The sequence below is a fragment of the Mustela erminea genome, chromosome 19 (assembly GCF_009829155.1).
Source record: "Mustela erminea isolate mMusErm1 chromosome 19, mMusErm1.Pri, whole genome shotgun sequence".
NCBI lineage: Eukaryota > Metazoa > Chordata > Mammalia > Carnivora > Mustelidae > Mustela > Mustela erminea.
In genome coordinates, this window is record NC_045632.1 from 51698443 (window position 1) to 51726415 (window position 27973).

A 27973-nucleotide genomic window follows, 5' to 3' on the forward strand; every position below is an offset into this window, starting at 1 on the left:
TTCTGTGACGCTGTGTTGGCAAGTGGCCGACACCGGCTCTCGGGGAGGGCTGCCGGCTGGCATTTCCAGCATTCGATGCGGACCGCGGGGTACATGTGCCATGGGCTGCGGGACATTACAGGACGTGGAGGCGACACATCCCGTGTCATTCCGAATATGCTCTGTGTAACTACGGCCACTTTGCAGACACGGTGGACACGACCTCAAGGGCATAGTCAGACAGCCAGGCTCACTGCAGTTCCGCAGAAGCACTGCGTTTGGAGTACTTGCCTTTGTTTTCTCCTAGAGCTATTTAATCACGAGTTTGTGTCATTTAACCTCTGACAGTAGGCGTGTCCAGCAGCCAGTTCAACAGATTCCTGGGGATGGAGCTGAGGGCTCTCTGGAGTCGGCCAGATCCCGCAGCAGCACAGCGTCTTGTGCTTGACTGACTGCCAGTTTTAAATTACATCCTGGGTTCGGAAGAAGTTCATGATCTACTCCTTATTCAGGCTCATGCCTAACAGGGCATCCCTGCACCATTTTCTGCTGGGGTGTGACGACTGGCTGGCATGCTGCTAAGTGTCCTCGACAGCAAGCAGACACATGTACCCTGACTGGTACACCCCAGACGAGTCTGTTGTACTGATATTAAGGACAACAGTATTTTGCCAGAAGCTATAACGAGATGATTCTGTAACAACAGCATGGTGACACCAGACTATGTTTTGCAATTTTCTTTAATATTTATGGTAGATAAATAATTTATCTCTGTTTTTTTTTTTTTTTTTTCCAGGTTGTGTTTTTTTTTTCCTTCATCCCAAAGATGTTGAAATAGACAGGTGCTAGGTTTCCCTGAACAACTAAAACAAGGATGTGGTTATTTTCCCCCCAGAAAAACAGATGCATCAGCAGAGCTCAGGCTCTGGAAATTGTTTGCACAACTCCGCATCCCATCTACTAATCCAAACTAATGAGATCTATTAAAGACCAGCCCACATGTTTGAAGGGAGTCACTTATTAATGTGACATCTTTGCATGCCATTATAATACCAGGACCACCATTTACTCAGGTTTTAGAAAACTCAAAGTCATGGCTCGCCTGTTACCTCCCTGAGACTTCCTGCAGAAGCTTCTGGTAGCCTGGGTGCCTTTTCAGCCTTGGCACTGTTGACCTTCAGCGCCGATCATTCTTTGCTGTGGGCTTCTGTTCTGTGCCTGATAGGATGTGGAGCTGTATTCAAGACCTCTGTCCATTAGATCCTAGTAGCAACCCCTCTCTCCAAGTAGGGGTAATCCAGAATGTCCTCAGATATTGCCAGACGCCCTCTGCGAGGAGGAGGGCAAAACATGCATTCTAGAGCCGCTTTTCCCAACTATTGTGAGTGTACAGGAAAGGCAAAATGAGATTGTCTCATTGTATTTAAACCCTCACCCTCCGGTGTCCTTGCAAACAACTAGAATTAGATATAAAGTAACTTTATGTCACCAAATCAACTTCTGCCCAGGGGACTTAGATGAGGGAGAAAAGCCGTGTTTCTACCCAGGGCCACTAGCCCACAGCCCCAGGCTCTAGCAGAAGTGCAGCCATTATCAGAAAAGGGCCCTGCAGAGTAGGTGGAGCTGGGCCGCTTCTTTCTGGGATTGCTGCTCGCTCTGGTGTCTTCTTCTCTGGGGCCCGCGGGGTGTGCCTTGTGGAGGTTCCTGCCGCCTTTAGCTGGGGGTGGACGGGATGTGGGAATCCAGTCCATTCAGAGGATGCTCCTTATCCTGATAGCCTTCAAGTGGACACAGTCTCAGCAGTTAGTACGGAATGAATTTCAGGATTGGTTCCTGGATTCTCCAAGCTCTCTCCTAGGAGCGGAGCATGTTTTGACAGCTGGACTCTGGTAGCACCACTCATATCCTAGTCCAGGTGAAAGGTGCCCCTGGAATTGCGCCATGCTTAACCTACACTGCGGTGCCCATTTTTCCACTGCAGAAGGGCTGAGATGGAGCTTTTCTGGGGTTTTCCTCTGCAGACATAGGGCTTTCTGGTTTTCCAGCTGAGCCTGCCACTATGGCATCTTAACACGGTGGGATCCATTCCTTGCTGGCCCTCTCTGGCACCTGGGTCCTCAGGTAGCTGATGCGAGAGCCTCGAGAGCTGCTGTGGGGGCCGCTGTGGGAATTCTCTGCTCATTTGGCATCATCTGAGACGGTGACTGTGATGAAATAGGGCAAGTTGTGAGTCAGGCAAGTGCTGGAATGTTTTTTGTGAGTCACTTAGGACCTGAGTGATGTGGAGCAATTGATTTCACCTTTCCGAGTGTTAGTTTCCTCATCTGGTAAATGGACGTAATGATGTCGCCAGGGCACAGTAGCTGGGTGATCAGCGTAAATGATGAATGTTCAGCATCTCTCTCAGCTGTGTTCCAGAGGAGGCCTAGGGTAAGCTACCCCCACTGCTGCTGTTCTTTTGGTCTTATTATCACTTGGGCATTCCCTCACATGTTGGCACTAGGCTGCCTTGACCCCTCCTGCCAGTAGGACCTAAGACCTCTTGGTCTTTTCAGAGTACCTAAATCCTGCAGTGAGTAGGCCCTTTCAGAAACTGTTAAAGAGATCAATAGTTATCTGCTGAGGCTTGATTTCATGCTTGTTACTAGCAGATCGATAGTGAAAGCACATTCTGTTAAGTTTTCCTAGGAGTCATTAATCTCACCCAGCCTCAGTTTCCCTATCTGCGAAGTGAGTCTAACCAGGATGATAATGAAGTTAGATTGGGTGAGGCTGGCAGTGGCGCATGGTGGTGGGCAGCTACGTGAGCGCACGTGTTCTCTCTCTACCCCCTGGGCCGGTGGCATTCCTCAACGTTGGATAACGAACTGCCATGCCAAGGCCAGAGAGTCCAGCTGGAGCCCTCACTCTGACCCTGATAACATGAACTTTCAGTGTCTACAAAATGCCATTTGTGAGAAAGCAGTAGGGAGGTTTCTGAGTTCTTTTCTTCTAAACACTTCTCCAGTGATGCTTGAAGTTTCATTCCTCCCTTAGAAGAAATTTTCAAGTATGCACGCATACATGTTTGAATATCTAAATACATGTTTGAATATCTAAACTGAATCCAGAAAGGACCGGTATTTCTGGAAGGTTCTAATTCTGGTTCTTCGCGAGCACACAGCCTTGCTCCCCAGGGTAAAAGACTCAGATGGAAATGACCATGGGCTGAGCACCCAAACTGGGCCTTGCAGTGATGGGAAGGTACCATCCTGGGGTCCTCAGGATGTAGAAGGGGAGTTTGGAAATCATCGGAGCAGGTTGTTTGCTCTCTGAGACCACGGTGCTGGCTGGAGCCCTGGTCACCAAAGCTGCTGATAACCAAAGGGTCTGTCGTTGGTATGGGTAGCAGTCGTTGGAGGAGGGGGCGCTGACAGATAGTCGGATGATCTTAATGTTTATATTCCGCTGGGGTAAGCTCGAACAAAGACCCATCATTTCCCAGATAACCAATTCTTTTAAAAGAACATCTGTTGAAACTGGCAATTTACATTCTTCTTAAAATACAGAGCGACATAATTAACCCTCTGGGGAGACTAATATTAGTTTATTAGAGACAATTTCTAGTTCTGTTTATTTTTACACTAAACGATTTGTTCAGATTGGGGGAAAATTTTTTTTTTCTTGGTTGCAGTGTGGGTTTGCTTTTATTTGGGGTTGACTTTTCCTTATCAAGGACACACAAGGTAAATAGCTAGGTGATAATCTGTGGTCCCGATGATCACCCGCCGTGAACGAAGAGAAGCATGCTGAAAGTACTTGATCGTGTGTGACATGTTAATAACTCGGCATTATACTAATGTTCAGGTCTAATTAGTCTCTTTTAAAGTGACCTGGTCTGTTATTAATGTGCGTGTGTTTGTGTGGTTTCCTTTGTCTTCGGTCATCACACTGGGCTCCTTTGGCACTCAGAATTGGTGGAATTGTCTTGTGCTCATTCCTGTCATGCCTATAAATTGATTTACCCTCTCCACGAGAAGATCCTGAATACTCGGCTGTTTCCAACATTTTACTAGTTTTAGACCTCTGGCTTGTTGTGGACAGAGGTGAGATAGGTCAGGGCCATTTGACATTGTGTAGAAACCAAAGTCCCTCTAATAGTTCAGATGTCCTTCTTTGAACTGGGAAGCACCCACTGGAACACCCAGCCATTTTGCCCTCAGTTGCAACCCTGCAGCAGAGTATGATGGCTCCTCAAGTATGGGGTTTCCTTACCAAGTGACCTACTTCGCTTCCCTAATGTAAGCACTTGGATACTCAATGAATTTAGTGGCTCCGAACCTTCCCACATCACCATTTGCCCTACTACCAAACAGGACTTGTTAAAAGAGCTCATAAAATAAAAGTACAGTGAGCCCATGCAAAAGAGTCATTGTGAACTCCTTGGCTTGGTTCATAAATCCTTCACCTGGCCCCAGCACCTGGTGCAGCCCCCTTTCCTTCCCCTTCCCTCCACTAGCCCGCTGGGTGCATTAGCCAGAGGGAGCTAAGCTCACCAGGCTGAATCATCGGTGCCAGCTCTGCCCTCGCCCCATCTCACCCTGTCTGTTGGCAAATTCCTGTTCATCCTTCAAAACCCAGTTCTTGGCATCATGTCTTCCATGAAGCCTTCCCAGAGCTTTACTCATCTAGGCAACTGGTCACCCCTCCTAGTGCTACTGTGACATGGTGGGTACATTCTTCCTTGTTTGTCCAGTCACACAGTCATCCTCCCTACCGCATGACTTGTTCTTTGGCGAAAAGGATTGCTCCTTATTCCATTTCTAACCCTGGCCAGTATCTACTAGTTGCTCAGTGAACAGTAGTTGAATTTAATTCTCGCCCTTCCCTCATACGGGTCTGTGTTTAAGATCTAATGGTGCTCAGTGCCTTGTTTTCAATGAAGTATAAGAGGGTGCATCGCCTGTGTGTGAGAGTGATTACAAAATCCAATCAAACTCGGAATGCTGACTCACACCTGGAGTTTCTTTATTTGCAAGCTGGAAGAGGAGGGCTGAATTTGAAACCCCAGGAGAAAACGGTGAGCATCTGAGCTATTTTGAATAACAGTCATTTGAAGAGAGGGTGGAACTGCCAGATGCCTCTGGAGACCCAAGCGGCCCCCCCCTCCCCCCCGCCCCAAGTCCTGTGTTGCCTTTCCATCTTTCCTGAGATGCTGCAGCACACCTGCTGTTGGCTAACACCCTCCCCTGGCTTTCTCCCTGCCCCTGGAACATCTGAGTGTAGCAAGCGATACTTTTCCAGAGCACAGAATGGGAAGGCTTGAACCCAAGGCCAGTAGAAATGGAGAGAGGCACCTCTTACCAGCCACACAATCATGAAAAAAACATGTCTTCTGAAGGTGTGTGTGTCATTTCTTGTTTCCTTTTTATCCACTAGCCATTGGGCAAATTGACCTATGAGCTTGAAGGACCACCTCAGTGACCCCTTAGCAGTTAAGTCTGTTCCGGTAACTGCTTTGCCTTACGGTAATCATCACATAAAAAATCCACCTCACAGTGTGTTGGAATCAGATACATTCACCGTCCAATCCATGTTGGGCTGATTTTGTATAATATAAGAGTGCTTTGCTACATCCAAAACCAAGGCAGGAAGCAAGAGATGGGCTCTCACCTTTGACCTCGGGGTCATAGCCCAAGATTTGTTATTGGGAGGTGTTTCCAGAATTCATGTTCCCTTGTTACCTCCCAAGTGAGACTGGATTTATGTTGAAATTTCTTTATATATTGGCTTAGAGAAATTTTACTCTGGTGTTTATGTGCCCTGAATAATTTGCAGTAACTTACAGAGTTATAATTCAGGAAGTAATTGGTTCTGAGAGAGTATGTGTTATCATATCAAAATGCGTTTTTTTCCTTCAGTTTGTAGCCTTTCGACAAATAACCAGGAACTTCATCCCTCATATATTGAATACTTGTGTGTTGCAAATATGGGAATGGTGAGTGCAGGATGTGCACACGTGGGTGCCCCCAGTCCTGTACCCATGACAGGCATCAGTAATCAATCCCGCTCAGCAGGCTGCTCTAAGTGACCATTACTAATCACATGGAGTCAGTGTGGGACATACTTCTTATCTGCCATCCTAGCAAAGTGATCTTTTGATAAAAGGATCATAGTTCTTCCTGCAGAGTACAGACTGGCCCCTGTGCAGTGGTCACACCTTTGGGAATCTGATTCCCAGTGATGTTTTCCTGTCAGAGCGTGGCCCTCCTTCTGGAAAAAGTCTGAAAGACTTTGAACCAGTTACCTAATGGAATAATAAGAGTTTGCTATGTCCTTGTCTGCCCAGGCCTGATGCTTATTCTCCAGCTATAAGAAAATGTCCTGTGTTAAGCATTTGCCTGTTGAAACAGGTGGCTGGCATAGTTCTGATCCGGAAGCTTCCCTGGAACAGTAAGTGTTCGTCCCAAGACGCACTGCAATGGCAAGCTTCCCCAGCTTGTTGGAAGTATGATTTGGTTTACACACACGAAGTTTCAGGAACATCTCTGTTGCATCAAGCTGTGTCCACTGCTGTGGGTAATTGATGCGTGTGTTCATTATTTCCTTTTACAGCAGAAGAGAGCAATTGCATTAGGTCATTCTTGCCACAGTGTCGGTTGGCTTCTTTGTAAAATATCTTTGGGTTGTTTAAAGAGAATCGTTGGTGAGTTCTCATTAACGGCATGACACCGAGAAGCCACAGAACAAATTCAGCTGGCACCTGTGTAGCACTAGCCACGTACTTACTGGCACATACATGTATCATACATGACACCTGTTCTGTGCATTTTACATAAATTAAGCCCTTGACACGATCCTATCCCCATTTTTGATATGTGAACACTGAGGCACGTAGAAGATACATAACCAGACCAAGAGCACGCAGCTGAGATAGTCGTCTGACCCTGTGGCGTCCGTGTTCTCCCCTGCTGCGTGGTGAGTGACCGTCCTTCCTTCCCTCTCCCTTTGTGTCGGCGGATGGCACACTTCCTCCCTGAGCAGGGCCTGGATTCTAGGCTTGGATGGTGATCGGAAGACTGCTAAGTTGGGAGCCAGAGGCTTAAAGGAGGTCTGAAACTCAAGGCCGAGTCTTTCCTTTTGCATTTGGGATGTGTTAGCAAATAAACATGTAACGAACACAAAGCAATAAGCAAACAAGAGAAAACAAAGCCAGCAACAAATCACTTCTGTGCCTCTTGAAAATTCTTTTGTTGGGCAGAAGCACTGGAAAGACCTTTCTGATGCAAAAGGCCAGGAGTCTTGTGTGTGAGCCTCACACATGTGCTCTGCCTGGAAATACCTCATCTCCTGGGTTTGCAGGGTCGTGGCTTAATGTGCTGTACATTACAGGCTTTTTGAGGAAAAGAAACCGAAGGCATGGCCATAGGTCCTTGAGTCAGCACATTGAACTTTTCGTCAATTAGCTCCTCCCCCCATCTTTATGGTATGGCCTTTCCTGTAATTACAGTCAGGATCCTATAGCCGGAGGAAGGCCTGTCAGTTGAGTGAGAGGCTGATGTCCGTTGCATGGTGACAGCCGATTCTGAGGGTTTTAGGCCTGTCCTTAGAGAGGCTTGTTATTTCCTCCTTAGGTACTTTGCCCCAACTCAGTTCACCACCGTCTTGTGGACGGAGGTGTGTTTATTCCATGGCTGAGCCCAGGAGGTCAGGCCTCTTGGACATGACATATTGCAAAGTAGAGATATTTTATTGATTTGGATTGTTTTTAATTAAAAATCATTTTTTAAATATGCGTCTGTGTACACACAGGAAAAGGTCTGGAAGGATGAGCAGCGGATTGTGGATCAGGCTCTACCCCCCTCGCCCCCCCGGGGAGTGGGCTTGGGTAGGAAGCCACAGGAAAATGATCATGGTTTACTGTAGACCAGTCTGCCCTTGATTTTCTTTTCTCTTTTTAATGAACATGGATTACTTTTATAATTTCAGATTACTTTGTAGTTGAAGAATCAAAATCGATACACATTTCTAGTTCTCAGAAATTACCTAGGAGAGGAAGGGTTAAATGGGAAATGACAAACTCTTCTAAACCCCTGGTGGGGTATCTGACGCTGAATTATGGATTTCCATTTTGTCTCTTGTAATTTTTGGCCACTTAGAGCTCATACGTCTTTTGGACTCTTTTCCAGAGTGTGATTCAGCCCCCCTGGTCACCCCCACACCTCCACCCCCACCGCCGTTCCCTGTCTTGTTTTTCTTCAGATTCCCAGAGTCCCCACGCTAGTCCCGTCTCCCCTTCGCCCCTTCTGACTACTTGAAACATGCGGTCTCTCCTCAGAAGGGTCAGGAATACTCTCTCCCACTCATTTGTCCTTTCCCTGTTGCTTAAAAAAAAAAATCAAGCGTGTTTATAGTCATCGTTGGTGTTCTGCGTTTCTAAAGTCCCATACAAATGAGGGCCACGTTGGCAAAGCACATGCCAGGATGTCCTGCGGTACGCGGCACCTCCTGGAGCATCTCGTGTCATGGCATTTAGGAGTGGCCTCATGTCTGTCTGCAGGCGGTTGGCATAGACTGTGGGTCCTGCGCGCTTGCCCAGCGGTGCTTATGATGTGGGAGACGTCCGAGCCTCCCCACAGCCGCCGCGTTTCCATGGGTGTGTTGTGGCGAATGGCTTTGTCCGTCTTGCTCCCTCTTGGACACATGGGCGTTAGAGGTGAGTTCGTCCTCTCCACACCCCGAGTCTCCGGTTTTCTACTGACACAGGCCTCTTTGGACCATATTGCTGACAACGTGCTACGTCAGCCCAAAACAGTCGCTTTCATTTTGTCCTATGGGATTGTGGTGCCTGTCCCCAAGGGGCTGGGCAGCTGGGGCCCGAGACGTGGACATTTCGCTGTAGCCACCCTGGCACACCTTTCCCTGGGCCATCTTCACGGACAGAGAAGTTGCTGTTGGCCGCCAACCTCCTCACTCCCCAGCTGTCTCCCTTCTGGCTAGGTCCAGTGGCCGGGAAGGATAGCGTTAAGTCCTCAGAAATCAAAGGGGCTGAATCTTGCCAAGAGCGATGTTAATAGGAAGCTTGGGAAGAAGGCGTGGCCAGGAGAGTGTGCAGGTGCTGTGGGGCTATTTGCGGCTAAGGCCCAAACTCACTGTGGGAGTCCGCCCGTCACCTGGGTGTCCAGTGACGGTCATCCCTGCGCCAGATAGCTGGCTGGGGAGACACCGAGGCTTACACACCTGGGGGAGCTGGACTGTGAGGTCCCCTGAAACTGTAATCCGTAAGAAAAGCCCACCTTTTGCTCTGACGACAGGTTTTCTTTCAACATTATTCAGAATGTGTTCTTTTCTGAGATTTTTTTTTTCTCCATTTTTGTATTAGACTTTATTTTTTAGGGCAGTTTTAGGGTCATAACAAAATTGAGTGACAGGCTCAGAGATTTCCTGTATAGCCCCTGGCCCCACAGATGCGCAGCCTTCCTCACGATCAGCATCCCCACCAGCGTGGTTAGGGTTGCTGACTGGACTCCGCCAGCTGTCATACCTCCCCGCGGCTCCTGGCCACCAGAGGAGACCTCAGGCAAAGACCACCGGTTCTGAGGTCTCAGTTTGTAAGCTTTGCATTCATGAAGCCAAATAATTTCAAGCTATGGGTCTGTTTGGGTTTATACCAACAGCCGTGATTGTGGAACAGTAAGCGGGCTTTCCGCTAACTGGTGTGTGGGTAGGATAGTGTGTTTACATTGCCCCTCCCACACCTTATGGTATGTTTGACAAGCACTTGTGTGATGGGACCTAAGCATGAAGAGAGAGAGTCCCGTGGCGTGAACGCTCGGCTCCATGCTGCAGGGACGGGGGCTGGGTCCGGAGATGTCACCCGTAGCTGATTTTCACCAAGGCTGTGCTGTTCTGTGCCTTCACCTTCCCCTCCACACCCCCAGGGGTGAAAAAAAAAAAAAATTTAAAAGGCAAACTATGTACTAGCGGTACCAAAACTTAGGAAACATATTTTTCAGGGAATTCGATATTTTTAGAAATCATCAAGGTTATTGACAGAAAGGGGGGAAAAAGAACTTCATTAGGCGTCCTTACGTGAACTCTGGTTTATTCTCACTCCTCAGTAAATGTCACTCTGTCACTCATGGAGCTGGTGGCCCTTCGGGGTCTGGAGTTGACAGGGGCTGGACCGGAGGAGGCCCGTCTTTGCCCCACCTCAGTGCCGGCTGCCAGGAAGCAGCGCCGCCCAGTCACCCCTGCGCCGCACACCCAATGTGTGCGCAGACAAAGCCCTTTGCACTGAGAGGCGCTGCCTACAATGCCGGGCAGCAAGGAGGCAGAGGCCCCGAAAGGCCTGAGGACCTTTGCCCTAAAGAGATTAGTGACCCACGAAAATTGGGAGACCTTCAGGATAAGAAAGACTCACAAAGGATGTTGCTTTGCTTTATTGATCCAGCGAAAAGGCACGGTGGTGTTCGTTTCTGGCGATGGCGCGTCCTTTTCCCTCACATAGACACGCAGCCTCCCCAGCTGCATCCCCTTCGTTGGCACTGAGAGATAAGCACAATAATGATGGAGTTAAGACTGAATATTACAAAGGCTAAAGGAACGATTCGGAGGACTTTTAGTCTATTAACTATATGAGACTTCTTAATAGTTTGGCTTAAGGCAAAAATGATTTTATTCCTGTTTCATCCTCGTTGAGTCAATAATTAACTGAGTTTGATTAAAACCAAATTTTACTAAGTATGAAAACCATCCGGGCTTTTCTCCTCTGTGTGAAAAACAGTGAGGGTGCTTGTCTCTTAGTCGACGGTGTCCAGTCTGGGGGAGTGAGGCTTCCTGGGATCGCTGTGCTGGGGGCCGGCCAAGCACGGGGCCGGCGGCCAGCCAGACTTGGTTTCCCATCTCCCCTCGCTCCCGCCTGGGGCAGCACGTCCGTGGCACCGTCTTTCTGGATGGGCCGAGCTCGTGGAGAAGCCCTGGCCGTCTCCCAGCCCCTCTGGGGCGGTCTCTGGTTTGGATCCTCTTGGCCCCTGTTCTGCCTCTTCACCCCTCACCTTCCGTGAGCTTTCCCCATGACCGCTGCTGTGGGGAAGGACGCGCGGGGATTTCCTGGGTCTGGTACCCAGCAGAGACGGCAGGTCACGCAGCCCTGGCTCTGGGCCCGCGATGCTCGCTTCGGAAGGGCTGTGTGCCGGGTGGCCCGGAGCTCCTGCGCCAGCGGCCGCCCGCGCACTGCTCCTTACTGTGCATTTGACTTTTTCCCTGCCAGGCTTTGTGTCTCAAGGATAAGGACTGTGGTTTGTTTGTGTGTTTGTTTGTTTATATTTTTACCTGCGGCTCCAGTATCCAGCACAGGGCTTGACTTTAGCCAATGTAAACTGCATCTGTGGACCCAACTTGTGAAAAAAATAAGGCCAGGGCGACATGGGTCCCTTTGTCTCTGGATGTTGAGGACTTGAACTTCATGCCGTGGGGCCCCTCCCTTCCATTCCATCTCGAGGTGCGATGAATAGGCAATCCCGCTCCTGGCTCACCGGGATTCAGCAGCACCAAGTGCTCCTCACCATTTTGAGGCCTCTCTGCTTTGAGTCGTTTAGAAAGGAGGCAGGCGGGGGTTGGTGGGGTGGGGAGGACGTGGGCCGGAACCTGGTGTCTGCACCCAGGGAAAGAAAAACACAACAAAACAACAAAGCAGAACAACAGTCAGGAATGGTGATGAGCGCACGTGGAGGGCTTTGGCGTGTGGAGCCCGGGTGGGAGCCCACACGGGGCCAAGGGGGACTTTCCAGTGCACAGCTTTGTCAGCCTAGGTCTGCTAGCACTTGGAGGCAGGGCAGGACTCACTGTTGGCACGATTGTGCGTGCGGGAGGGGAGAGACGGGTCTCTAAAAAAAATAAAAAGTGTCTGGATTGTTTGGCATTTACTGTGGGTGTCAAGTCTGTGTTCCAGTTGTCAAGATTAAATTAAATCGTCCCCATTGCTGTTCAGTCTTACTCTGCACAAAACAGATCCATCTTTTCTCTACTTCTTTCTTCCTTCATCTTTTTTTTTTTTTTCCCTTTTTAAGCACACTGCACGCTGCCTCCCTGAGTTGGCCATGGTCGCACTTCGCCATGTCGTCAAGCGAACTGTGGCAAGATGTGCCAGGCACATGCTGTCGGAACACCTGCTTGACACACCTGAGCATTTCTGTGTGACCGGGGGTGGGCAGAGGACTCGTTGCAATTTACAAAATAGGGGGCTCAGCTTGGGTGTCATCTTGATTATTTCTGATCAGCCTTCCAGCTGGACTAGCTTTTCGGGAACACATGTATGTTTGTGCTGGAAGCCCCAGTAATATCATTTAATCCAAAAGCTTTTTTCTACGATGAATTATTCAGGCAATGTTTTCCAAAATTGCCATTGATCAGTACAGACCCAGAGAGAGAGCATGTACAGCAACGCGTGTGCTGGGCCTGCTCGGGGTCGATATTTTCTGGCTCAGAGTAGTTCCAAAAGAGAACGTATTCAAAGCCAGTGTATTTCTTTCTCTGGGCAGTGAGGATGCAGGAACCACACTCAGGTTTGCTGGTGTTGAGCTTGGGCTAAAACCCAGCCAGGGAAGAAGGAGATAGGTATAGCCTTGCCAGGGTGGAGGCAGGGGAAGGCTTTTATCCTTCGCCACTCAACAGTGAAGAATGTTGGGTGAGACCTAGGGTCAGCTGAGCCCTCGTGGTCGAGGATCTGTTAATGCCCACACAATTCTGAACTCTGAACGCAAATGCTGTCCACTAGACACAAACTTCGGGTCTCTCTCTCTCTCTTTTTTTTTTTTTTTTTTTTAAATTTTGGGTTTTCGGTTTGGGGTTTGGTATCACGAAATGTCTCTTGGAGCAGTGCCAGCCTATTGTGAAAAAGCAGACTAGTTGGTTCAGATGTCTTTGTTTGTGTAAACACTTTGGCGTTATTTGCGAAAGTTGTCCAAGATGACTGCATCCCACCTGCTGGGGCCACACATAGACCCATCTGTGGGGTTTTAGATGTGAACTTGGGAGAAGGGGAAGGAACGGAAAGCAGACTTTCCAGCTTTCTCTGCTCAGTGAATTCTGGCTTTTTCCCCGAATGTCTCCCAGACAGCGGTCCTCAACTTTGGCTGTGCTTTTGGATCACCTGGGGGATTCTTTAGACATAGTGATGCCCCAGGGTAATTAAATCCAGATCTCTGGTGGGTGAGGATGTTGGGTTTTTGGGGTGTCTCAGCTTGACCCAGGGTTCTAGAGTGCTTCTCTGGAATCTGACACCATCCCCTCTACTTCCTCTCCTTTTTTTCTTTCCCACAGGGATGCTTTGGTGTGCACTGGAGCTTGGTGGGGGCTATTGCCCCTAGCCCTCCAGTATCCTTTTCTTAAAAAATCAGCTTTATTGACATATAATGTGCCATGCATACTGTTCCATGTAAACTGTGCGGTTCGTTGTTTTTCAGCATATTCAGGGTTGTACATCCATCACCACAGTCAGTTTTAGAACACTTCATTTGTCTAAGAAGATGCTCTGCGCTCCTTTGCCGTCATCCCGATTGTCCGTCCTTCAGTCCTAGGCAGCCATGAATCTATTCTCTGTCTATGGTTTTGCCCATTCTGGACATTTGTCTGCGTGCAATCATGAACTACATGATACTTCTCTCAGTACGTGAAAGAAGAGTTTCCCTGGTTTATCCCCACTGTAGCCATAGCAGTGTTCTGTTTCTTTTTATGACTGAATACTATTCCGTCGTATGGATATACCACATTTCATGTATCTCTTTAGGAGTTGATGAACATTTGGGTTTTTCTACTTTCTGGCTGTTATGATCAGTGCGGCTGTGAGCATGGGTATCACTGAGCGTGAGGACATCACAGTATCCTTTCATGGCATGTCTTAGCAGCGTCTTATAGCACATCAGGAAAGTGTCTTGAAATGTTTTGCATTCAGAACAAATCATTATTAGCAAAGAAGGCAGCTCTGGAAGAGGGGACCAGGGTACTGGGGTGACTTTTCACTCAGCACCTGCTGTATGACCTTGAGCTGTTAATGGTTCAGCTTCTTAGGTGACAAGGGTTTGCAGTGACAGCCCCTGTCCTGGGCCTCCCTGCTTCCAGAGATAGCAAGAGGTAAAATGAGCTGCTCTCCGAGAAAGGAGGGTGCTGCTTGCCTTGATTACTGCGAGGCGTCAGTATTGTTTGTATGATTAATGAGTCCGCATTTCACACGTTCCCATTTACCGTGTTCCAGCCTCCTGACAACATCGCCTTTCATGTGTTGCTGACCGTTTTTGAGATTTATGAGGCCTAACTCACAGGCGATGTGTGTCTGGATTAAGGGAACCCGAGAATCACTATTTATGTCTGACCCGAGGAAATTCCCTCTAAGCTGCTTATCAGAGGTGCATGCTGAGAGCATGATGGGAAGATGGAGTCTTCAGTCCCCGGGAAAATCTGGAACCTGCTCTCATTCCATCTCAGCTCAAGTGACAATAAGCTAACAGACCTTTAGGTCCACCTGTAAGTATCTGCTGACGGTTCCACTCTTGTAAATTTAGCTTAAAATGTACGTATGCTGCATTTCTGGTTTTTTTTTTTTTTTTTTTCCTCCTATACTCGAGTTCTTCAGTGTGAAGTTAAAATATAATCCCTTATCATAAAAATAAAAACCTTTAATCTGGGTGATTTAAATAAACTAAATGTGCCTCTGCTTTCACTAACAGCGTATTTAAAACACTGTCAGCACACCACATTCTTTGCATTTGTAAAACTGAAAGGAAATTTCCACTTCCTTAAAAATTAGGTCTCTTAAAAAATACTCAGCGAGGTGCCAAGGCTTACAAATGTTTGTGCATCATTTCACCACCAGGGGGCATTGTGGCTTGACTGTCCATTTAAACAGCATGCATTCTATCAGTTTACCCAGAAAATAGAAGGCCTGGGCGTATTTCTGATTCCTTCCAGGAAGAAATCATATCTGGAAGAGAACAGATGTCGATTCCTTTTCCTCACTAGCAAACAGTAGTGTTGTCAAATTTGCTAAACTTAGCCCGTTGAAGATTAACATGCAGTATATAATATGCATGTGCCTAACTGTACAATAAATAGTAAATCACATTTTTATGCTTTCTCTGAACTTGGAAGCTGCAAGTTATTTTTTTTTTTTATTCCCTGGGTGTGATGAAATAAATAACATTCAAATACATTTTAAAGATGTCAGTCAGGAAAAAAAAGAAAAAGCGCTTGGCAACTGTGTTTGATAGATTTCTTTTATGATTAATTCCCCTATTAAGTTTTAATGACTTTAAAGATATAAAGCGAGAAACCACAGAACTAGGCATGCTTAATAAATAACTGAAATACCAGGTGTATAGAAACGCATCTGTGGAAAAATGAAATCATATATTCTCTAGGACATATTAGGAAACAGCTCTTTGGCAAGTCTAGAGAATAAAGTATCCCTGAAGGGGGTTGGGGGGAAGTTTAAGAAGAAGATTGTTTTTCTTAAGAAAATCCTATGAGAAAGGTCCTCTCTAAGATTCGCATACGTAAATTATTGTGTGAACCAATGGTTATCAGCAAGGTGGTCGTTCTCTTGGAATACATTCCTCCATGTCAGAGTTTTAAGACTCCCTGTACACATTTTCAAGCACAATCCACAGTTTCCTCCTAGAGTTTTCCATCTGGGCTCGCTGGGCACGGGGGAGCCCGGTGAGGCCTTGCTGGTTGATGAACGCCCCCAAGGACCGACTGCTTCCCGCGGTGGGGGGCGGAGGGACAGTGGGAGAGTAGCACTGTCTGTTCTTTTTACCTCTCGCGCCGTGCCCAGAATTTACGAAATACGACTCGGTCCATCTTCAAAACATCTCTGTGAGCCAGGGAGGCCGGAAGGATGAATTCCAGTTTGCGTGGGAAGCGCAGAGGCGAGGCTGGTCAGAAGCGGACAGACTTGCCCCGTGCACGTGGAACCTCCCCATCAGAGGGCCTGCACGCTCCTGCTTGGGGCCCTCTGTGGCGGGCACAGCTGGCTTATTTACTTTCTAGAACATCTCAACTCGAGTTCATACGCTGAGCAGTTTGGAAACCAAACACACATTCATTAATACAAATAATGACAGGGAAGATTTGCAGGGCCCCCAGAAGAAGAATGCATAAATGTTATGTGGTTTTTGTATATGCCTGTGTATATGTTTTTGTGCCTGAAAGAAGATAAATGCTGTATTTTATGCAATTCCTTCTCTTCACTAAGGACTGTTACTGTTCCTCAATTTCTCTGAGCCCCCAAAGCACAATAGGTACCTTTTGGAACCCTCACACCAGGCAGCTCCCCCTCCCTACCCCTTAGATCTTCAAAGCTAATGTTCTTTGAAATACACAGAACTTACTTTTGAAAGTTTTTGGCCCATCCCAAATGAATACTGAGCTCCAGCCCCTGATATGCCTGGGGTGAGAAAACAGGGAATATTGTTCTTTTCTGTTTATATTATTTCATACTGAGTTAACACACTTGCCAAGAGTCCAAGGCAGCTCCTGGCTTGACAATGCCTTATTTAACTAGCCTAGTTTCTAGAATAAAGCCAGGGTCCCGCAGGCCCTCTCAGCAGTGTTCAGGTCACTTCTGAGCTGGAAGAGACCAAAGCAAATAAAGCAAATCCATTTCCCCATGAAAATCATCTTCTTTAAGGGCTAGGACACAGACTGGGCCTATGCAGCCAGAGAGCCTGGTCCAACGCCGGATACCCAGATCCTCCCGGGTTTTGGAGAATTGGAATGCTGGCCTGCAGAGCTCAGTGACCTGCGTCTTGGGGCCAGGCAAACTCACCAACGAATAAGGTTTTCTGCTTGCTCCAAACTCGTGAAATTGCTGGAAAGTCTGGTTACCAAATCCCTCGCTCCCAGTCCTGGCCGTATCTCGAGGTGCTCGCTAGCACACGGAGCACGTAGGCTCGAGGCTGGAAGAAACCCCAAGCATTTGGCCAGGAAGAGGCAGCTTGTTCCAGCTGGCCCAAGCACTGTGCTTTAAAAATTACCCAGATGAACTGATTTTGTATAGAGAGTGGGTGGAGAGGACTCCAGGGCCATGGAGGAAGATTCAGCCTTTCTCTCCCTAATCATGAGCGATGTGACTTGGAGGGAGAAGCAGGGGGTTGGCTCAGCAACCCACATTTCCTTGGCTGAGCTCCAGATGAGAGGAATGATCCAGAGAGGAGGGCACGCCGTGTCCGGTCAGACCCCCTTCCACTGCCGGGCCTTCTGCTGGGCGTCGGGTTTGGTCTGTGTCCAGAAGATAGTTGCTTGGCCCAGCAGGGGCTGCCCGGAGAGGGGGGTGACGGGTCTCGTGTTTTGGAGGAGTGGCTTCAGTGGACATCGAAAAAACTTCATCAGAAACAGGAGGCATCTCTCCAAACATAACTCGGCCTCCCCACTCTCCCTGGAGACAGACAGGCCGCGTTCTCCTGGCCCGGTGCCCAAACGCGTTCTTGGCACACACTCCCGTCCTGTATCGCTTGTGCGTTGGAAACGAATCTGGTCAGTGACCTCGCCACTCTATAAAACGAAGAGCAGTGCCCGTGTGCCTGTACCATTTTATTTTCTCTTGAGAAAGGAATTAGAAACGACAAAGGAAAGAGTCCAGGCATCCTCCTTCATCCTCTCCACCCCTAGGACGTGCGGCCGCAGTCTCCAAACCCAGATGCTGAGGAGCCGGGGAGCGAGCCCAAGGCCCTTCCCGCTCCTGCCTGGCCCCCGGGGTACTGCAGCGGCCGTGTAGATAGGCCGCTAGAGTGTCAGCTCTGCTTCAGCTTCTGTGTTGGGTCACGTTTTCCCCTGGGATCTGCTTTATGCTAAGCCCCACTTCCTTCGGGTCCAGGTGCCTTCCATCCTGTGCTGCTCTTGTAAACAGTAGAGAAGCAAGATCTTTCTAGCAAGGACAACATTATCTCGAATAAAGTGATTGACGTTGATGGTGCTTTTGTATTCAACCAACAGAGAGCAAAAGAAGAAAAGAGTCAGCACCAGGATATTTGGACGAGAGAGAACATGAGTGATTTCTGTGTGTTGACTGTCTCTTTAGAGACAAGATTAACGGTAATATATAAATAAATAAGTAAATATATATATATAAAATTTTTATTTTTATTTTTATTTTTTTTCCTGGCCAAGCACCATAGATATTCCACATTCGAAATGTAAATTGTGCCTGGAAATACCGATGTTTATTTTAAGCAACTGACTCTCAGGGATAAAAAATAAAAAGGGAAAGAAACAAACTGTGTTACTGACAAGTGATAGGATATTCTATTTTATATCTCAAAGATATTTCACAGCTCTGGCATTTCTAGGGAACACTTTGGGATACTTCTAGTCCAGTTTGTCCATAAAAAGCTGTCTGTGTTGTTACATTTTGAAAATACCTGCAGAGAAGCCCGCAGCATGTCCTGCTAGGTATCTTATCCTTGAGGAAGCAGCACACAACATCATTGTCACCCCCCCCCCCCCGCCCTGCCCCAGCACCCTTAGAAATGTCTTGGTGCTGCCTCCAGCCACATGAGCACGGCGCTTCCTAATACATGCACACCACTGTTTGGGACTGTTTGAATTATAATGCTGGGGGGGGGGGGGAACGCCGTCTGGCTGCTCTCTCCTCTGCTGATGCTGCTCCCGGATGCCCAGGGAGCCGGAGCCTCCTCACCGTGCCTAATAAGGGTGGGGGGGAGCCCTCTGAGGTGTCACCTGTTGAGACAAAACAAAACGACCCAGCCTTCTAACCGCAGGACTCAGGGACTTGCTCTGCAGAGCAGGGTTGGCTAACTTTGCCTCCACACCAGGGTGTCTGTGTGTTTTCCAGGCTCTACACCCGCCCTAGCTTTCATGTCTCCAGTCAGTTTCTGCCAGAAACAGCAACAAGATTCAGAGTGTAATAATGTTGCTCATCTCTCCTAAGTACTGCGCAGCTGGCCACGCAGTCCCTGTCCTAGGAGCAGAAGACAGGCTGGTGGCCCGGGTGAGGAGGGAGAGCGCAGAGTGTGGAGGCTAGAAGGGAGCCGCAGACTCAGGTCACGCTCTGCTGCCGTTGCAGTGGGACTGGGTCCGCGGGGCTGGTCCCTGGGCTGTGGGTCCCCGGCCAGAAGGGGCGAGTGCTGTTCCCACCGTCTCCTTTGTCTCTGCCAGACCTGCCCGCTCTTCAGGAGCACAGGTATTTAATTATCTGTTACATCTCGATCGTGGATCTTTCGACTGTGTTCAAAAGTATCTCCGTTCCTGAGAGAACAAGAGGCTTTTGCCAGCGAGGGCTCTGCTCACAGGGCGTGTGCGTGTGTGTGTGCGCGTGTGTGTGTGCTCACGCCTGCGTGCTTGTGCCCACTTGGCACCATTTCCGGTGTGCAGCAAAGCCCTCCCCGCATGTCAGCCCAGGGCCCGGCCATGTGCTGGAGCTGGCAGAAATTTCATGACCCAGTTGTTAAACATGGACACTCTTACACCTTAAATTACAGAAACTTTCCATTAAACTATAGTCCACAGTTATTAAATACTCAAAGCTTAATACTTCTTGGACATTTTGCTCCCTTTGACTCTATTCGTGCTCTTGCAGTCACTGAGATCTGCTGTATCTCTATGGTGGGAACACTCTGGAATGTGATGCACCTGCACCGCCCTCCCCGGCCCAGCATTCAGCAACTTCTCCGGGGCGGCTTGGAAGCAGCCGTGGGCAGGAGGGTTTATACACAGAAACAGGCAAAAACTGCAAATCAAGGCTTCATCGGTTTGTTCATATTGTCTTGGCTTGAGAAAGTAATCGCGATGTTAATAATGCATTTTCCCTGTCTGTAGTCGTTACTTGATGAGTATTATTTTTAAGTGAGGATATAGTCCTTCTGTATATTAAAGAACCTGTTACCGGTTCAGCAAAGTTGCTGATGCTCTTGCAGAGTGAGTAGTTCCAAGATCAGTCTCTCTTCATTGTTTCCCTTCCATCTTACCAGTTAACTTACAAATATCAACCCCTATTTCTATCAGACTTGACGTACTCAACACCGGCAAGTTGTCTATAGATGCAAGAGTTGGGCTGAAATCCACAAAAGCACTGGCTTTTTGGCCTTTGTAATAAAGAATATTACATACTTCTGCTTGTAGATTGGGTGCCAATGTCCTTTCTGTCAGTAAACTTCATGATAAATGAATGCAAGTGTATTTATTTGCCCGCTTTGATTTTTCTTTAGAGCTGGTTGTTAAGCATTTACCAGGTTCACTTCAGTCAGCTGCTCACTTATGAGAGTGCGTGAGGAGTTGTTGAGAAACTCGTGAGGAGTTGTTGAGAAGCTCACAGACACGCCGACTCTGGTGCCCGGCCCTGGGCCACCAAGACAGCAGTGACTGTCGGTATCGTCTGTACCCGGTCTCCGTTGGAGGGAGCAGGATGTCGTGTACCAGTGCAGCGTGTCCAGTGGCAGACTCGCCCGAGTAATGGGCTGCCCATCGTGCCTAGTGAAAACTGCACATTGATAGTCCCAGCGTGTCAGTTTTCAGGGAGCAAAAAATATTTCCTGGCTAGCAAATTGTAGGTGCTCCCCTTTATTTTTATATTTATGGCTTTTTCCACAGCCTGTACAAAAATTGGGGAGAGGCAGGGAATGTTATCATTAGTGTAGTAGTGGCTAGTCATCCTGGTCCCACTCCCAACCCAAACATCATCTCCAGATACAGTCAGGGGCTGCGTCTGTCCCCTTTAATCAAGCCTTTTCACCTAGTTTCCAGGGATGCCTTCTGCCCAGACACCCTGACTTAACCAACATGGATTTGTAATCTTTTGAGGGTTTCAAAGTGATGGGCACCAGAAACATCCCCCTGAATGCAGACAGGGAAGAAGCTGGCATGTGGTGTGCTGAGAAGGACCCAGGGCCTTTGCAGAGCTCAGAGACCCCACAGCCATGTTGACTTTGAAGTTCATTTGTACTTCCCGGAGCCAGGCATTCTATCCCCCGGGCTTGTGGCCCAAGAGATGCCCTGGCCCATCCAAGGAAATGGCTTCAGGGTGATCACAGTCCCTCCCCACTTAAACACCCTCATCCATTTCTTGTTATTCTAGTGGAGTAGTGCATTCAGACAGAGGTTGCCAATAAAGTTTATTGTAGGAGCAAAGTGTCAATATCTGTAGCACCCCCCGCCCAGGGTGCTTGTAATTAAAATGCCACAGATAGTCTGAGAGAGGCATGAAAATTTGATGGCAAATTGATTTCAGGTTCATCTTGAAATTTGTCCTCAGCTGGACTCGATACTCCTGGCAGACGTGGGATGGCTTTTGTCAGGAGGGTCTGCTAGGATGAGACAGAAATGTCTTGATCTGAATATTAAATACAGCACGCTGTTTATGACAGATGATTCGTTTAGTGCTAAAACACACAGCTACTTCTCCTGACACATTCTCCTCCCCTGAATGTGTAAGATGGGATTCATAGATCCGCTTTGCATATGAAAAGAAGTTGCATAAAAATTTGCTGGGCACAAAATATAAAGAGTTTTAGAAACACTGGCTTCAAACACAGGGTATTCTATCCAATATTCTAAACTTAGAAATGCTACTTGCATCTAATTTAAGAAAGCTAGAAAAATAATGGTAATCAAGATAGTGCAATCAACTATCATGGCCTTATAGTGTTTCCTCAGAATCGTGTATTAGAGAAAAGGGGGGAGGGAGCCATATAAGTAAAAAATAAAATCCCAGTATTTAATATAATAAATTGCTGGTTCCTGTAAACTTGCATTTATGCATCACATCATAGAAGCCATTATCCTTATGTATTGTTCATGCAGAAATGCACTATGATGATAATATAATTTTAAAAGCTTATTTGTTTTCAGAATTTAATTTGAAAAAGGTTTGAGGGGGAAAAATAACATGGAGTTTTCAGTGTTTTTAATTTAAAAAATGTGTTGTGCAGTTGAATTAAACCTGTTCAGGAAAACCCATTTCATAATCTGAAATTATTTATTTGGCAATTAATTGTATTTACTTTAGAATTCAAAGCATGACTAGAAATTGGATTTAAAAGAGGAGTACTTGTGTGGAGTGCCTTCGTTCATTCACGTAGCAAATGCGTGTCGAGTCCCCTGTGATGTTCAAAGCAAGCTCAGGTGAGAAGATTTCTAGGTGGGACTTTGGGGAGACCCGCATCCCAAGCCATCATGTCACTGTGGTGTGTGCGGCGTGTAATTAATTTTTGAAACACTGAACTAGCGTTGTGAAAATCTGCCCCAACTAGCCTGAAAATCAGTGAAGGATATGGTATCATTCCTGTTCAAGCGAAATTTTAAAACGAAAACAGAAGCAGTCCGCCTCCCGATGTAGCTGTCGGTTTGGAATCACTTAGCTGGAAATGCATCTTGTTGGATCTCAGGCAGTCGCAAGGACTGAAGCCCATCAGCAGAAAGAGCCCAGCATATGCTCTCAGGTCATCAAAGTCGCTCATTTGCACATTCAGGAGATATTTATGGATCTTTTATTAGGACAGTTTTTATGGCCCAAGATTAAAAGTTAAAGTTAAATAATAAAAGTAATGAAGATGTGCCTTTGGAGGATCCAACCAGTGTGTGTTTTCATCCGTTTGTCAAGGCCCCGTGAATTTTGATGATGGCATTAAAAATAAAACAAAACAAAGAACCCCAAAACAAAAGGGATGCCCCCATTGATTTTTGGGAGGAGACAGGTTAGAATGAACAAGTAAATAAAATAACTTAAACTCCAGAGATGCTAATTTATATCTTCTCTGTAACTAGGAGGCTGTTCTTTTCCAACATGGAATTAATTTGTGGCTCCTTTAATATTCTCAGGAAATGCTGTGGGTAACATTTGATAAAAGATTTAATTGTTTGGTCATAGCACCTAAATGCCAAGATAGAGCATCTCCAGCTGTAATAAGTACGTTCCTGGGAGAAGCAATCAGTAAAAAAAAAATGCTTCTTGAGCCTCATCTGAGAGTTTGTTTTAGATTCTCAAATATATCTTATTGTGAGGTTGTTCCTTTCAGGCAGAGAGCTTGGTTCCAATTCAAAATAAAGTTTCACCGTATGATGAATCAGTGATCCAGCAGAGGTTTAAAAAAAAATTTAATGTAGCCTGGCCTTGCACTCGGATCATCTATGAGTTCTACTGATATTTACAGATGCTCAGAGGGACTGAAAAAAGAAGGGTTCTCTGGTCAAAATTATTTCAGAAATGCAGTACTTATCAGAGCCTTTTAAATGCAGGTATGTTTTGTACTTCCCTAAGAAGGGGAAAGAATAGTAGTATTTTCCAAACTTAAATCATGACCATTTATCACCCTCTTTTTTATTTTGTATTTTATGGGAGAGTCTTAAATCTAACACAGAGGGCGTAGGTGATTTTTTTTTTTCCTCCAAACATATTACCACTTAGCGTCTACTTTTCCTTTTTTCTGTATGATCATTTTGTGGGACCAGGCTACTTTGGAACATTTGCCAGCAAACTTGCTTTGCACACAGGAGTTTGTTGTGAGTCCCAGTTCACACAGTATTGTGAAGATGAGTCGTATGACACATTTTTCCCCTCTAATATATGTATATATGTATTTTTTTAAATTTTTGTTAATGGAATGAATCGTAATCATCCAGTCCATAGCATCACTAAAGCATTTACAAACACTTTTCTCTATTTACAGGTATCAGACAGAAGGCGTACCTTTCAGAAATAGCAAGCTAGTATGTACTGCAGAGTATTCTAGAAGGAGCTGGTTTCAATAGCTTTACCACTGCACTTGCTCTGACTCTCTTCTTTAGTAATTAGATAATTATGTATAATTAGCACATTAATTATGTGCAGCAGCTGCAGTTGTGTGTGTGCGCGTACACTGCTTGGAAGCAGCTTGTGAGTTCACTATGAGGCGTGGAAAGGCTTTCTCCTTGGCGCGCTTTCACTAGTTTCTCCCATGTGTGGAGGTGAGGAGTGGTGCAGTGAACTAAAGAGTAACAAGGCTGGAATGGCGCTAATCTACTCACAGCCGCTCTTCTGGGGCTCTAGGCGCTGCTGAGACCATCCTTGTCAGGGAGCATGTGCACCGGGGTACTGCCCCAGGGACTAGAGCATCAGGGCTGTCTGCATTGTGTGTTGGCAAAGGGCTTGTTATATATATATCATTAAATGAAATGAGTGGTTGGAAGAGCAGCATGTACAGGATGGTTTCCTTGCTAAATAAAAATACGGGCACAGAAAATAGATTTACATAAATAATATTTCTCTAAGTTTGCTGCCTGCCTTGCCTCCCTTTTCTTGACTAATATTGATGAGATAGTGATTTCATGCACTCACTGGGCTGGTCCTGGAAATATAGCACACAACAAGATGGCCATCGTCTGTGTTTGGGGACTTAGAGGTAATTTAGTCACTTAAAAAAAAAAAAAAAGTTCATATAGTTGACCACTTCCTGAAATGAACTTGCCGCTTTTATAAAGAAAACCGCTCAATTTGTGTGGGAAATTTAAGATGCTATAATTTCATTAAAAGCATAAGGCTAGGTACATAGTAGGAGCTCAATAAACATTTGCTGAATTAAATGTAATTATGTTTGCATTTGAAAGCAATACTGACATTAACACCAGCTCTTTGTATATCTGTACCTGTATCTATGTCTGTATGTCTTAATGATTTATTTGGCCTATCTTCATTTCCCTGGAAGTGCCCCAAGGAGGGATGGCCTGTGGACTTCCCCCAAACACCTCTGTTGACACCATGCAGGCTCCATTTATCCATCTCTGGCCAGACAGCCCACCCCTACCCCCGCCTCAGTGCGCAGTTGAGACAGAAGGCTTCCACCCGCCTGATGACATCATGGTGTCTCCCCCGCCTCCCCACCCAGCTCCCTACACCACCTGCCTGCGCACCCGCTGGGCCCCTCCCTGCCACACCAAGCCTGTGTGCTCAGCTCTGCAGCAGCGGAGTCTTCTGTCAAGGTGGCTTTTTAGAGGGCAGACTGTCCTCTTCAGGGAAACCAGCACATTCACTTCAGGGGGAAAAAAAAAGGAAGGAAGGAAGAAAGAAAAAGTAAAAAGAAATAAAACTCCAATATTGGCATCCCAGCAAAATAAAAAGATGGTGAGCCATCTTTGGCCAGCAGGAAATTCAGGAAAGTTTTGCTCTTACCGGTTTCTCTTTCCGCCTCTCTCTCCTCTTTCTTCTCCCCTCTGCCTTCCTCCCTCTTTTCTTGCTCACCCTTTTTATTAATTTCTTAAAAAATTAAATGATACCATGTGCTCACCACAGTGAATGACACCATGCAAACGAATAGCAAGAAGTCAAATGCATGCTATCCCCCTTTCTTCCTGCAGTCCCCAAGCTGTCCCCGCAGCCCACTGACCACGGCTGACAGCCCACCAAGAGCCCCTGACCCCTTTCTCTAAGCTCTTCCGTCCTTAAAGGGACATCTGTGGCAAGTGTAGGGAAGGTTTTCTATTTGCCTTCACAAGAATGCTTCCCTGTTTATGCACCACACACTGCTCCTTGCTTATCTCCCTGACCAGTACATCAGGACGTCCCTCCAGGTCAGTAGATAAAGAGCTAACTCATTCTTCTAATAGCTGCATAATATTCCATGGTGTGGATTTTCCATGATTTATTGCAATTGGACTTCCATCTGCTTTGCATTCTCCTGTTCGTAGCTTTCTGGACATTTGGAAGTATTTTAGAAAATTGACATCATCTCTGTAAATGTACACACTCAAATTCCCTCTAGAATATCTGGATATGGAGACCGTCCTGCACGCTTGGCTTGTATGTGCACTTGTGTTCCCCAAACATCCTTCTCTGGTGTGCTATCTCCACGTGTCGCCTCCCCAGATTCCTCTGTGCCCTTCCTCCATGCCTGCAGAATAGATATTTTTTGCAGAGGCTAAAGTCCAGCCGAAAGAGTCCTTATTTAGCATAATTTAAACATGAGGGTTTTCTAATGCTACTTCCATTTAAATAATTCAGAAATCCGTTGCAAGGTGTCTGGATGCTCTGGGAAGAGAGCTGTTAATGGATACATCATCGAGGCTGAAGACAAACTGTGTTCTTTTGTCTGCAGTTGAGAAGTATAAGGAAAAGATCAAGATTAACATTGTCAGGATTGGTGTTATGTCATCGGAGTTACCTGCTGGCTCCTTTCCGGAGGCATGGGTCTAATTTCAGAGAAATTATTTTCACCCCTCTTTAGGAATGGTTTTTGAGTGGTTTTAATTTTAATTGCGTTATTTGTTTGCTTTATGTATTGTTAAAAGTTTTATGAAAAAGTCCTACGTACGTTTCTTATTTATGAAATCAGGGCAACCATCCTTCAAATCTGAAGCATAGATCTCAGAATATTAAAATCTTGGACTGCATTTACAGCAGCAGGAATGATTCTTCTGAAATTGACATATCAAGGGGCTTCTCATCTATTATTAAATTACCTTTTCCTCAAACAAAATATTTATCACATGTAACTTGATACCCAAATTCCTTTACTTGCTCAACTAGAAGCTATGATACAAACACACACACACACACACACACACACACACACCCCTACCTTTATTCTTGTATTCTTGGTTTCCTACTATATTTTAACATTTTAAGCATCCACAGAAAAGTAATGGAATGAGCAGTAGAAAATCACCAGAATTGAAATTATTTCCAGCTATGTTTAAATATGAATGTCTTGTTCGACTCTTAGCATATGTATTCATGGCTGTGTGATATCGTTATGTCATTGCAGTGAATGCCTGCTGAATTATGTGGGATCCAGCGGGGGGACAAATGGATTTGAATTCTGTAACTGTCATGCTGTGGTCCAAAGAGGACGGAAACTGAAATATCCCGCTGCATGAGCACATCTGTCAAGCGTCCTCAGCGCTCCATGTGATTCTTGTCTGTTGGAAGTGGAGGTGGTGTGGCTGGAGACGCCCTTGCGCTGAGTATGTGTTGTAACAGGTGTTAAAAGGCAAACCCAAGTCATGTTATGGTTTGCTTAATTTGCTCGGGGTTTGCTTTACTTTGGATTAAGAACAATGTTGTGTCACTTTTTTTTTTTCCACTTCTCGTTCTGAGTGCCTAACTTTAAATGAAGTGACTAGGATACCTTATTATTTAGTCTTAACTTTATTAGTGAGTGAGAGCATATTATGTGCGGAGCTCGGAGACGTGGCGAAAGAGAAGGAAAGGTCTGGAGTTTGAATCCAGATGCCTTCCTTACTAGCTGTATGCCCTTGAGCCAGGTAATTAGACTTCCCTCAGGTTGCCTGGGAACAGAAAATAATATATATTTTCCAATATTCTTGTATGATTCACATGTAATATAAATACAGGGTCTAGCAAGTGCCCGTTACATAGGAGCTTAATATGTGATTCGTTGGCAGTACTGTTTTTGCTGTTGTTACTAGGACTCATGTTACCTGTATATAAAACACAGTTCCTTCGGAGCAAGTTTCCCATTTTTACAGAGTGGAAATATCATTTTAGTATTAGCGACATATGTTTACTGAGCCTCTAGATTTCATTTATCTAAGAAATGTTTATTGAATGCCCACTGTGTGCCAGGCACCACGCCAAGCCCCTTGGGGGATAGTAGCCAGCTTCAGCTGGCAAGTCCCATCTTGGCGGGGGCACTTTGTAGAGGAGTGGAGACAGATGAGCACTGGCCCAGGAGAAGGATTCTGGTCAAAGGATGAGCATGTTCCCGCCTTCAGAGAGGTGCCCAGCTTGCGAGCTCCACAGGGCTTCAGCTTCAGGGCAAGCCTGCTCTTAGCGGGTGCGGGGAGGGGTTCCCCAGCTTCACTGCGAACAGTAGATACTTCTGCCTTGATCTGTGCCCTGTGATTCCTACCTTGGTCCTTGGTGTGGCAAGAGGTGGCTTCTGCAGTGCAGAGCATCAGATGGCAATGCGATCACTGTTTGCTGTGTGAGTTTCTCACCACTCAGCCAACAGGTTAAGTCTGATTTTTCACTTGTTGTCTTTCCACTTAAATTTCACCAGTTAGATTATAG

General features: G+C 46.4%; 1 protein-coding gene and 1 long non-coding RNA gene across 6 annotated transcripts in view; both read left to right on the forward strand.

Moving 5' to 3' along the window:
* The window catches only part of WWOX (WW domain containing oxidoreductase), a 937351-nt gene that overhangs the window by 325573 nt on the left and 583805 nt on the right, over window positions 1–27973 (forward strand). The gene's annotated exons all lie outside the window — the stretch shown is intronic.
* LOC116580302 lies at window positions 762–23085 on the forward strand. The gene is made up of 4 exons (XR_004281592.1): window positions 762–1422; window positions 3586–3589; window positions 12174–12180; window positions 23074–23085. It is a non-coding gene; the product is annotated as an uncharacterized LOC116580302 (long non-coding RNA).